The sequence below is a fragment of the Mastomys coucha genome, unplaced genomic scaffold, assembly GCF_008632895.1.
Source record: "Mastomys coucha isolate ucsf_1 unplaced genomic scaffold, UCSF_Mcou_1 pScaffold1, whole genome shotgun sequence".
Classification (NCBI taxonomy): Eukaryota; Metazoa; Chordata; class Mammalia; order Rodentia; family Muridae; genus Mastomys; species Mastomys coucha.
In genome coordinates, this window is record NW_022196891.1 from 56,022,899 (window position 1) to 56,035,936 (window position 13,038).

A 13,038-nucleotide genomic window follows, 5' to 3' on the forward strand; every position below is an offset into this window, starting at 1 on the left:
TGGAGCAGAGACTGAAGGAAGGGCAAGCCAGCCTAAATATAGCTATCTCCTGAGAGGCTCTGACTGTATCTGACTAATACAGATGTAGAGGCTCACAGACATCTATTGAACTTAATACAGGGTCCCCAGTGAAGGAGTTAGAGAAAGGACCAATAGAGCTGAGGGGTTTGCAGCCCCTTAGGATGAACAACAATATGAACTAACTAGTACCCTCAGAGCTCCCAGGGTCTCAAACACCAACCAAGGACTGCACATGGAGGGGTCTGATTGTTTTGGCAGCATGTGTATAGTAGAGGATTGCAATTTGATCATCATTAGGAGGAGATGACCTCGGTCCTGTGAAGGTTCTGTGCCCCAGTGTAGGGGAATGCCAGGGCCAATAAGTGGGAGAGGGTGGGGTGGCAGGCATGGGGAGGGTGGAGGCAAAAGGGGTTTGTTTTTGTTTGTTTCTTTGTTTTTTGGAGGGGAAACTGGGAATGGAGAAATTTACATGTAAATAAAGAAAATATCTAATTTAAAAAAAGAAAAGAAAAGCATGGCAAGGTTCTGAATCGTGTACATGTATATAAGCATTTTCATGATAAATATACAATATTTGGATGTTTGACTTTAATTGATACATATGATACAAACATATTGTGACCTTGAGACAGAATCATGCAAGTATATAATGTGTATATTATTTTCTTTGACTTACATGTTCTATGTTTAAGCCCAATTTGTTTTAATTAAGAAAAATATTGATTTATAGTAAAAAAAAAAAAGAAGACTGAGAGATGCAAAATAGAGAGGTATTAGTCTTTCCAGCAATGATTACTGCTGATTAAAAGCTAATACATATGTTAACAAAATTAAACATAGGCTTGACCAGAAATTTCCCACCTTTGTAACTACACAAAGGAATTAAAGACTTACCAAAAAGGCCACACAAATGCATTTAATGGACATTTATAGCAGCTTACTTCATAATTGCTAAAAGATGGAAGCAAATAAGATGTCCTTCAGCACGTGGTTGGAGAAGCACACTTATGATGGCTATATACCCAAGCAGTGAACTATTACCCAGTAGGAAGACAAAATGAGTCACTGAGACAAGGGAAGACACAGGAAGCTTAAGTGTGTAAAGAAAAGAAGCCAACCAGAAGAGACTACACTCCAGAAAAGAAAGGCAAATTGATGTAGGAAATAAAAAAATCAGTCATGAGTATGTTAGAGAGATGGTCACAAGCAGAATGCTGAAAAGATAGAGAACATTTAGAAAATAAAAATGTGACACTGTGGCCATGGATTTGTGTCATGACAACTTTTTTGAGACCCATGGAAAAATGACACCTTGGGAGGTGAACTGGGGAGATGGCTGGGTGGATAGGGACATTTGCTGAGCAAGTAGGAAGACCTGGGCTCAGGTCTCATACCCAAGTACTGGTAATCCCAGGGCTGAGCAGGGTAGAGACCTAAGGATAACAGGGGTTTGCTGACCACTGATTTGGCTCTGGATTCAATGAGAGATCTCTGATTGAAATGGAGAGGACATCCAATTCATTCCTGTGGCCTCCAGGCATGCACACAGGCATATGTAACTGCCCATATACATTCACATATACTACACACACAGACACAGTACTTACACATATATACCCCCATACAAATATACAAGCACACATAGTCAATTAATTGAAAATTTTAAAGAGAATAAACCCCATTATAAACTACAGCATCTGAAGGATGATCTGTGACCATGTGGGGTCATCAGTTATAACCAATGGACTACTCTACTGATAGCTGTGGGGAATGGGGAATATTATGCCTAGGGGTGGTGGTGCTAGGGACATACTGGAAATCTTTGTATATACATTTCAACTTGTTTATGAACCAAAAGCTAATACAAAATAATATCATTTAATATTAACAATGCTTTTCTGGAAGGCACAATTATTTGAAGAGTTAAATCATTTTAAAAATTAGTTTTATAGTTCAATGCACATTATATTAACCTTTTCTGAAAGATTGCTTTGCATAAATATGGAACACTCTCATCCATCATTATGAAAAGCATCAAAACAGAGATATAATTTAAACAATAACCAAAACGATTTTTATGTTTGGATAAACATAACTTCATTATTTTGGGGAAAACAAAAAGCAAAACAAATGCTCGATATCAATGATTGAATTTCATTTTGATGAATATGTTAACTCTCCCATTCCACCTACACAGAAGGTGGCTCTGGAGCAGGTGAAGAGATGCAGAGAAATGAGCTTGTAAATAAATTCTGGACAGGGGCCATTTGTAAACTAGACCTGCTATTGTCAGACAGTGGAAAGAACATACCAATGAGTGGGAAGCTTAGAGAGTCTACCTACCTACCAGCAACTAGGGAATTCGTACAGCCGGGACTTCCTTTTCAAGCCACTACTCTTCCAAAAATTCTTACTTTTTTTTCTCCCAGCATGCTAACTACTCATACAGCCCTTTGGCCTAACCATTCCAGCAGGCTGAAACCACATGGCTGTCACATGTGGCTGTCAGGATGTTCCACACCTCCATACTTATAATTCTAGCATCTGTGAGCATATCTACTTAGCACAGGTTAACACAGTAATAGGTGGTGCTCCTGCTTTCTGGACTCATGCTCTTGTGTAGACCTCTCAGCATGAGTATTGTTGGGACTAGTGATTTTCTTCTAACCACCTAACACAGTGGTTCCCACCCTGTGGTTCATGACCCTTTTGGAACTTAAAGGGCTCTTTCACAGTTGTCACATATCAGATATCCTGCATATCAGATATTACCACTATGATTCATAACAGTAGCAAAATTACAGTTATGAAGTAACAAAAAATTTTATGTTTGGGGTCACACAAGAAGAGGATGTGTATTAAAAGGTCACAGCATTAAGAAGATTGAGAACCACTGGTCTAACAAGATACCACTTCTGTTATTAAGACATTATGGCTGTGATCTCTCTCTCTCTCTCTCTCTCTCTCTCTGTGTGTGTGTGTGTGTGTGTGTGTGCATGTTTGTGTGTGTGTGTATGTTGTATGTGTTGCATGAACATGAATATTCAGGTGTGCACCCCTTCATGTATGCATGGGCAGGTGATAGGTGACTTTCATTGCTATCCTCTATCATTACTTGCCCATTGCCTTAATACAACCGGAAGCTTGTCATTTTGTCTATGTTGACTGTCGAAGAAGCTCTCAAAATCTACTGTCATTGTTTCAACACAATGTTGAGGCTGTAGGGACATGGATCCATGCTTGACTTTTTACATGGGTGCTGGGGTTTCAAACGCAGGCTCTCACAATCACAAAATAAGCTCTCTCTTACACACTGAGCCATCCCCTAAGCTCTTTAAGGTCCTCTTATTGACACACTGTCTCACTGGATTGAAAGAAACAGATGCCTAGTATGAGCTGCCCCATGTGGTGCCACCCATGATAACTTTATGACAAGAAAGTAGAAGGACCTTCCATGCAACAGTCAGAAGCACAGAAAGGACCCCATCAGAGAGTGTTCTAGAGTCAACTACCAACCCTGTGAAATATCACTTTCTCCTGTTAAGTCTTCTGATTAGTACACACTTTTAGCTGATAGCTCATCATAGCTTCAAAGAAGAATTAGCTAGGCATGGTCGAGACATTTAGCTAATAGAAACTGTGAAGTTTAAAACGTACTAGTATTAAATGCCGTGTTTGAAGCAATACCGTTAGACAGAAATGGAAAATATGCACATACATAAACAAGGCTTTTGAAGTTACACCTTCTTTTCTTGGACTTCCTGAACTTTTTATAGCAGAGAATTTTTGTTCAGGTTTTCTCTTCTTTAAGAAGTCATATTCTTTTTGTTTGGGCTAGAATGTTATAGAACCTGGGTCAAGACTTCTCATTCCAGGGGCTGGAGAGATGGCTCAGCAGCTAAGAGCAATGGCTGCTCTTCCAGAGGAAGCACCCACATGACATCTCAGAGTTGTCTAGAACTCCAGTCCCAGAAGCTCTGGCCCCTTGCACAGGCAGAGTACCAATGCACACAATAATAAATAAACCTTAAAAAGTAATAAAAACAAGCAACCTCTCATTTCCTAGTATTCCCCAATTCCCTGGATTTACCTATAAAATTTCCCTGGTCTGGACTTTATATTTACTAAACTTCCCCCAAAGCCCAAAGTATCTTTATACCTTCCACTTCAATGGCCCAGTCCATCAAACATTTCCACCTACCTTCACTGCATTGAGCTGTCTTTAACTTTACACCATTTCCTCAAAATAGCATGCCTAGTTATGTCATCTAGAGTGTAGGTCCTCTTTGATTATTGTGAGGCCTGCAGAATTCCCATTATGCTAATTCCAGTAGAGTTTCAAGGAGGGTGGCAGCTTTCTTGAGAATTACTTGAAGGAATAGGTCATTCTTTTCAGTAAATCTTTTATTATTAGAAATTACATGGATCCTAGTCTTGGCTTTGCTTATTTGAAATAAGAGGTCCTTGTATAGTATAACATATACTTCAGTTTTTTAATGATTTCAGTCACAATTTCTGGCATATTGTGACATCTAAAATATTTTGGAAGATGAATATTCTATCTCTTTATACACCCACACCTGCATAAAAATGTTGGATTTTTCAATCCTAATAAGCCCGTATAAATGACACACAATCTAGATATTTTAATTATAAGCTATATACCTAATTGGGCAGATCTAGGACTATACTAATTTATTCCCCTACTATAAGCCCCCTTATCACTTGTTTCTTCTGGCAGTTCTAGCCCATGGTGGCTTCCTCCTGTTCTATCTTCTTCCTCTTCCCCTACTCCTTCTCTCTACCTGCCATCTCTTCTAGAACACCCAGTCCCACCTTTCCCCTTTCACTTCGCAATCACAGGCTCTAGACTTTTATTGACCAGTTAAAATGGGGAGAAGGTTCAGATGGCATTGCATGTGTATGTAATGATCTATCTGCTGATCAGGCACAACCACCTCTTGAGGAAGCAGTATTAGCATTGGAATACAAGCAGCATCAGGCCAACCCCACTACTCACACACACACACACATGTGGTGTGTGTGTGTGTGTGTGTGTGTGTGTGTGTGTGTATAACAGAATGAACACACATACATACAAGCCCACCATAAAAAGGAATTTAATTTCCAGATTGGTCCACATTACTTTTTTCAGAAAGTTTCTTGAAATGAAACCATAGTTATATTTTTATTCTGAGTAAGGCAATAGACATACACACATATAACCATTCATCATGTGGATCCTACACTATTACACAAAACAATAGTCCATGTTATAAAATGATAATAAGGATCAAAACATAAATATCTGTCTATCCTTCCCTTATCTGTCTATCATTTATATGCTGGGTAGATAAGAAATAGAAGAAATAACTCAGGCTGCACATGCATATCCGTTTGAAAAAATAAATACCTGATTCAATTTTACATGAGAATACTTGGTCATGATAAGTGATAGGATGAAGGAAATCTCACTGTCCATTATCATTTTTATTAGTATCTATTATATGTTTTCTATCTGACTCAGAATGTGTACTTTAAGTACCAAGTAAGCTAATGAAATTTTAATCCCTTTATATTTTTGCCTTGAACTTACATTGAAGCCATCAAAAGATTGAAACACCCATTTCTACTTAGCTCCAGCTGTTTGGAAGCTGCATTGAAACTAGTCATCATATTGAAGCCAGGAAGTTAAAGGAAATTTTATTTCAACATGAAAGGTAGAGAGATGCTATTTGTGATGCTTTGCCAACTAGTACTGTGTCACTGCTGATTTGATAACCCATGCTTCTCGTGATTGCCCTACTTTGTAATAGCAGACCTGGACGGACTGTGAAAATTCTCTTTTGCTAGTAAGCATGCCATGTTGTTTTCTTCAGTAGAGAGCACAAAAACATAATGCAGGATGAAGGGACTTAACTCTTCCCAACTATATGAGATCCTCTCTCTAATGCCAGTGTACTCAGTAGGGAGCAATGTGTGAGACAGTGTAGAGTGCTCACCTCAGAGGACATTATACTCTTATACACCTCAGCTATCTCCCCTATAACATTCCATAGACCCCAATGGGTGTACCTCATCAATATTTGTCATTTCTCAGGGGTGATCTTTCAGAATTTCAAAAGAATCTTGATGGTATCTTTCCAATAAGTCTTAGTAAGTCCTCAGCCTGAAGTTTGGTAACAAGCTACCCTCTCCAACACTCACATGCCATGTAAGGGAGTTCCTGGTGTTCAGACCCATCCTGTAGAATTTTAGCCACCTTCTTTAAATCCATTATACCCCATCTCTGTCTTCTGCCATGAGATCCAAATCCCATTTGAATGGGGACCATTTCCCACATTTGTTCCTTTCTTGACTATTCTGCCACTGGTCAAAACAATGATTGTTCTATTTAACCAGAGGTTTTTTTTTTTTTTTTTTTAACCAGGAGTTAGTAACTATATTAAACTCCCTATTTTAATTACTTCATCCTGACTGGACCCTAACTGACACAGAATGGTACCAGTAATGACACTAGAAGATAGATTGACAAAGATTCAATTCTGTGTTTGGTTTGGTTGTTCTCCTAGGCTCCAACACCATGCTGAGTACCTTGTTAATGGGAACACAGTGTGTTGGTCTGAATGATAATATCCCACATGGATTCATACATTTGAACATTTGGTCTCCTGTTGGTGACACTGCTTGGGGAGTTTAAGGAGGTGTGACCTTGTTGGAGGGAGTAGTATGCCACTGGAGGTAGGCTTTGAGTGTTTAAAGACTCATACCACCTGTAGTTTATTTTGTTATTTCATGCTTACGGATCAAGATGTGAGCTCCCAGCACCCTAATATTGTTACCATGACTGGTCCTAACTGTCATGCTTCTGATATACTATCATAGACACTTGTCCCTCTGAAACCATAAGACAAACTAAAATCACTCCTTTCTTAAGATGTCTTGCCCATGGTGTTTTATCACAGCAACCCACAAGTAACTAACATATACTCTGTGGCATGAAAAAGAATCATAGGAAACCAAGCCTTCATTATGATAAAATGCCAACCCAAACCAGCATTTTGGGACCCAAAGGGGATACTGTATGTAGGAATCCTAGGCACATAGGACTAGACAAATCACAACAAACAAAGAGGGCACATTGAACTCAGAAGAAGCCCCTTCCTTGTGTGCTCAGAAAACATGGTATAACTGGCAAAGGATAAATATTAACAAAATCCAGATGTGACTTTACAATTCAACCAATGAAAGCAGATATATCTAGAAGAATGAAGAGGTTTGGTAACCACTGCACCTTCTAAGAGGAGAATGAGAAAGCATAAAGATAGAGAAAGAGGGGGTAGCTTCCAACCTGGCATCATCATGTCCTCCCACAAACTCTATCTATATTGCTTTCCATCACACGACAAGATTCTACTAAGCATTGTCTCAGATTCCTACTGAAATATTAGCAGTACAGGAAAATGTGAACATCTGATTCATATCACAAACCAAAACTAGAATCATCAGAGATTTCCTCTTGGTTAAAGAATAAAATAGAATTAAATTTGGAAACATCATTGGCAGTCAGAGCATATACTTCTTGGTGATCATTATTGTTGTTGCTTTTTTGTTGTCGTTGCTTTTAGGGTAGGTCTGGATAAGCACTATACTAAAGGAAAGAAACAGACATTTCTTCTTTCTTTTGTGTTTTCGTCCTACTGAAAGAAGTGAAGAGAGCTAAGGATATAGCTGAGTAGCAGACACTTGCTTAGCATGATCTAGGCTCTGGTTCAATTCCAAGTACTACAAAAACATATAAAAGAAGCCAGAAAATGTTAAAATAGTTAAACAAGTCCTCCTTTCTTTCTTATCAGCCCTGCTTTAAAGACCAGATAACTGATCACTGCTTTCTATTGATCAGTGAGCTGTTCTCCACCCATCATCCTCATCAATACTGTCCTCAACTCAGCTCAAAACATCAGGTAGGCAAAAGCATCAGAGTATGTGGACGCACTGAGCCATTGGCTGAAGCCTTTGCGTGCTGGGGGTGAATGATCTAAAGGTGAACATCCTATAGCATCCTCAAGGCTACTAGATGCTTCAAGTTTAGAAGTAGATTTTTCAGAACAGAACTTGGCATGTTTTAACATGGTACTACTACTGTCTTTGTAAACAATGCAATGAAGCAATGGGCCCTGGGCTCATTGGCAGTGGAGAAAAAGAAAGGTTGAAAATGAAAGAGAGACAAATATTTATCAAACAAATGCAAGCAAAATGAAAACAGGAATGGAAATTTTAATTCCAGACAAAGTAGACTTCAAAGTCAAACACAGAAGAAGCAAAAGGTTTGGCAGGAGGTAGGAGCTTAACAAAGACCAAACACTCAGAATAAGCCACACACCTAATTATGAAACATCAAATTAGAGAGTGCTAACCCTGCTGGCAAGTCACGGATAAACAGAAAGAAGGACTGTTGTCTGGAAGGTTTGTACTAACTTCTCACCCAATGTAGGACAAGCAGATCGAGAAACTTAGGCAAGTAGAAGGGAGATAAACAGTCAGGACTTTCAATGCTGTCATCAACATCAACCCATGTTCTGGGAAATGGAATGGTAGGTATGTTTTATCTCCAGAGATTCAACATTGGGGAACCTGTGGATATGTCATCAATCATGACCAAAGGAGTTGCAGTCAATTTTTCTACTGCATCCATGTTTCTGAAAGAACGAATGGCCTGCTGTAGAAGAAGTAACAGGTTCAATAGCAGTTCCTGTCTATTGATGAATTCTCCTGATTTTTAACTTGTGAATTTCTAAAGTCATGATCTTTAACATTTTAATCTACTTCCATAGGGAGTAATGCCAAATGCTTCTTACATAACAAAAAGATGGTTTTGTTTCCCAAAGTCATTGGCACTGTCCTACAATTTTGTGGGTCATCTGATTCTAGTGCTTGTAACAAGTTAACTGGGACTTTACAGTAAATAGAGACAGAAAGAGCATGTGGAAAAGCATGATATGAGTACTTATTGACTATTCATGGCCCAAAAAAGAGGACTAAAGTTGATCTTTAAGATGTATGGATCCCCTGATCAGTAGAGTAAGCTGGAAGAGTCAGAAACTGTGCAGCCATCATAAGGTGAATGACATCAAAGCCAATAGGTGTTCCATCTTTACTCCTTTACATCTTCCTTTCTTCTGTCTTTCCTTTCTTTCTTCTTTTTATCCAAACCATTCCCAATGCTTTAATCCTTTATTTGTATGTATGCCACATTTTACCCCTAAAGTCTTGGGGGTAATCTCCCAGCTTTGTCTATGACTTTGACCTTTTCTCTAAATAAACAATACTGCTCAACTAGAAAAAAAGGCCAAAGTGGTCCATATGCCTTAATTGAGAGAGAGAGAGAGAGAGAGAGAGAGAGAGAGAGAGAGAGAGAGAGAGAGAGAGGAAGAAGGAGGAAGAGAAGGAGAAGGAGGAGAAGGAGAAGGAAGGGGAGGGGAAGGAGGGGCAAGGGGAGGAGGAAAGGAGAGGAGAGGAGAGGAGAGGAGAGGAGAGGAGAGGAGAGGAGAGGAGAGGAGAGAGATCCTCATGTAACCCAGGGTAGCTGTGAGCTTACTCTGTAGCTGGCAATGATATTAATGACCCTTTTTCTTCTACCTTCCCACAGTTAGGCTTATAGGCTTATGTTACCATGCCCTTTATATATAGTGCTAGGAATAAAACTTGGTCTCATTGATGATAGACCAGCACTATAACAGGCAAACTCCATTCTACACCCACCCTCTTGGTAATTCTTTAAGATTACAACAAGCATGTGACTTGCCTTCAAATGGTGTTTCATAATTTAACTCCACTACACTTCTTACAACCAGACTCCCAGGCAAAATTTGAGTTTCCTTTTTTTTTATCAGCGTTTCATATATCTTTTTTTTTCTGTATTGTTAGGATTTCAGTGGGATACAAGAAAAAATTACTTTGGACAAAGAAAAAATACTAAATGTCACCATTGAACCTAACAGGATTTTAAGCTTTCAACTGAAATTCTATGAATCAATCAAGTTGGAAAAAAAATGATTCTAGGAGAGACAGGTTAAGGTTCATTAATAGTTAAATAAAAAATGGATAGCATAACTTATAATCACCAGGCATATGCCAACTCTCCCTTTATTTACCTAAGTATTAATGGAATTTGGGTTATATGGCATAAGGAAGAGGCCAGAAATCCACTTTTTACAATATATAGAACCTGAGGGTTTCATTTTATAGGGTATCTATACATATAACAATGATTGATGTGATACTGCCACCAAAGAGTTCTACTTTGTAAGTGCATAAGAATTCACATTTGAAATATATTCATGAGAAAAATACATGAGACTCCTTATGTATCCCATGTATAAAAATGTACTATATTGTACTGATCTGCTGGCTGCGAAGGAAAAGGCCAATTTTCATGGCTCCTGTCAGTCACATGTGGTTTGGAAATGTTTATGCATTCCAGATGTACTCAGTGTAAACTGGAGAATCAGATCCTATTTCCACTGGCTTGCATGCACGCATATAAAACTTGTTTTTCTCACAGTGCCACATGAAAATACATGAAGAACCAGGAGCAGGGATCACCATTAATTAGCTCCCGCCTTAACCTTCCACAGCTATGATGCAGAGGGCAATGCTGATCCTTTATGTTTACAGAGGCTGGAACGTCTGCTTTTCTTTGTTCTTTTTCTTGTTCAGTTCTGCTCCACAGAGCATTAAAAACAACTGCCATGCAACATAAGTTTCTCATACCTACGATGTGTCAGGTTCTCAGCTAGGCACTAACAAATCCTGAGCAGAATTTCCACTACAGGGTGCCCAGAATTCAATGTGAATGAATGTGCAGTAAAGAAATGACTACCATGCAATGTGATGGCCACTTTGGTACAATTGGCTTAAGAAAACAATGAAGGAGCTTGACAGAGCTTCTCAGGATGGGAGTCCTGATGATGTAGTTTGAAATGACAAGGACTGGACAACATTCAAAAGAGTAGGAACATTATGTGCACAGACTCATTGAGAACACATGATTCAAGGACCTGAAAGAAATGCTGTGTGGCTTAAGACCAGACATAGAGCTGATATGGAAAAATAACTTGAAAATACTTGAAAAAGGAGGTGATAATTATGAAAGACTATGATATTTTAATAGTATACATTTTGTGTGAAGGTTTAAAGGTATCTTCTAAGAAGGTTTAAAAACCGTAGATGAACTAGCTAATGATAAAATTTCCATATCCACACTGTCTCTCACTCTGTTCTAACTTTCTCACACTTAGCCCAATATCTGGCATCTCGTCACTGCTCAATTAACACAAGCTACAATCACCACATATAGTAGATGGCCTCTCAGATTTCCACAGGGGTCTGTGTTTTTATACAAAACCATGGGTAGACTCATTAACTCATGTCTATTGCATCAAACATTTCAGAAGTAGTGAGCTGCCATTCCTACTACTAGGTTCTAAAAATGACTGGGGCTTCCCTCATGGGAAGTGTCTCATGTATCCATCATCCCTGGGACTTCTTTTTCTCTTGGATCAATAGCTACCATATCTAATACAGTCAAACAGTGTGTGGAGAGTCTCACATAGATCAAATTGAGTCATACTTATGTGTGATTGCCCACTGCTCATATCTATTGGGTATAGCTTATCTGAGGCTACCAGTTGTCATAGCGACAGACTTCGAAGTGAATTCCCCAACTTCCTTTGAGTCACCTTGGTCAACAGCTCAAATGCACCCTCGTAAGTGAGCCTAAGCCTATGACAGATCTCTGAGCTGCATCTAGATTTATTACCCTCAGAAGCCATGCCATATCAAGATGTTGAATTACTACATTTTGGTGTGGTTTGCTATAGATCAGTAGAAAGCCAATATATTCTAGTAGTATTATCTACTCTGCATCACTCTCAGAGAGGGTTTCTAGTATACCTGGGATGGATGTGGTGGCACCATGGTGCATGTTGGAGCATTGCTTACAACACTAGCTTTTGTGATTAGGTTCTGGGTCACCAAGAAAGTGGACTTACTTTGCTCTCTGAAGAAATGTTTCTGTTACCCTTTGGTTACAATGATCTATTAGACCACTGAAAGAATCATTCTATCCCACCTGCAGCACAGATTGTTTAATTTAAAGTGTTCCCTACCTCCAAAAGTAGGCTCAGGAATATTTTAAAGTATAACCCTTAGCAGCTGCTAAGACTCCAGGGATCCTCATCTATATAGATGATGACAATCATGAATGTCCTCAGAAAGGCACATGGAGCTGATAAATTTCCAATATCCATATGTGGTCTTGTGATCATGTGATATGCCTTAGCAAGTAATTCTTAAATTTGCTATATACACTGTCCAGGTGGGAACAAGTAAATAAATATAGATTGCTTAGAGAACATTGAGTTTTGGGCACAAAATTTTTGGCAGTTTAAATAACAGTGTTGGTTTAAAGTCAGTGACTTTATGCCATGCCCACCCCACCCGTCTACTCCAATAAAGTCTACAATATAGGGGGTAAAAGCCTGATTAAGGATAAGAGGTATTATGACTTCAAAGGGAGTCTGTGCCTCCTGGATATTCAGACAGTTGTTATCTCCTAAGTAGATTAGTCTTTCCAATCATCAACACGCCCTCTTATTTAGGCATAAAAGGTACCCCAAGAAATGATTCATTAATGGCTAAACTTAAGATTAGTCATTGTCTCCTGGCCAGCATAATGTTCCAACATATCCTAATTTAATTCCAAGCTGTCCTTAGCTTGGAATTTCTCTCAAGGAATCCGCCTTATCAGACAGGTTGTCCTCAGAGTTAGCAACAGAGGTCAAGCACATTTCTTAGGCCAGTCCCACAGAAGACAGAACTGTTTTACATACTAGAGAGTAATCGAAGGGCTTCCCTCACTCAAGGGCATTAGCAAGAACTGTTAGATCGGAACTTCCTGGTGCTTGCCTCCAGCAAGACCCAGAGAATTATCAGGAACTGCTAGATTGGAACTTC

General features: G+C 39.0%; 1 protein-coding gene across 6 annotated transcripts in view; it reads right to left on the reverse strand.

The window, feature by feature from the left end:
- The window catches only part of Pappa2 (pappalysin 2), a 256,051-nt gene that overhangs the window by 95,187 nt on the left and 147,826 nt on the right, over positions 1 to 13,038 (reverse strand). The gene's annotated exons all lie outside the window — the stretch shown is intronic.